Source organism: Tinamus guttatus, unplaced genomic scaffold (assembly GCF_059628265.1).
Source record: "Tinamus guttatus ecotype Peru unplaced genomic scaffold, ASM5962826v1 Tinamus_guttatus_pri_ptg000008l, whole genome shotgun sequence".
Classification (NCBI taxonomy): domain Eukaryota; kingdom Metazoa; phylum Chordata; class Aves; order Tinamiformes; family Tinamidae; genus Tinamus; species Tinamus guttatus.
In genome coordinates this window covers 3,537,722-3,538,076 of record NW_028288542.1, presented here as the reverse complement: position 1 = coordinate 3,538,076, position 355 = coordinate 3,537,722, and positions in this window count along the sequence as shown.

Here is a 355-nt window from a genome sequence, read left to right as displayed (position 1 = left end):
GAGAGAAATAGAAAACGTGCATTTTTAGACAGAATTCTACGTAGGGAGTGGAAGTCAGAGGGAGATGGCTAAAGAAGGAACTGATGCCTCCATACCGTCCCTACTCCGCACAGCAGCAACATCCCCCGGAACCAGCACACAGGAAGAGTGCTGAGGAGGATGGTGCTGACAAGGGCCCCACATTTTCGGTGTCAAACAGAAACAGGGTTTTGCAACGGCTCGGAGGACAGCCACGGGAACCCAGGCCAGACAGGGATGCATTGGTGCCCTGTGCATGCTGCCTAGGACCAGCAGCTAAGGGTTATGATACGTCTATGACACTGGAAGAGAGAATCATTAAAATACAGCCTGGAAA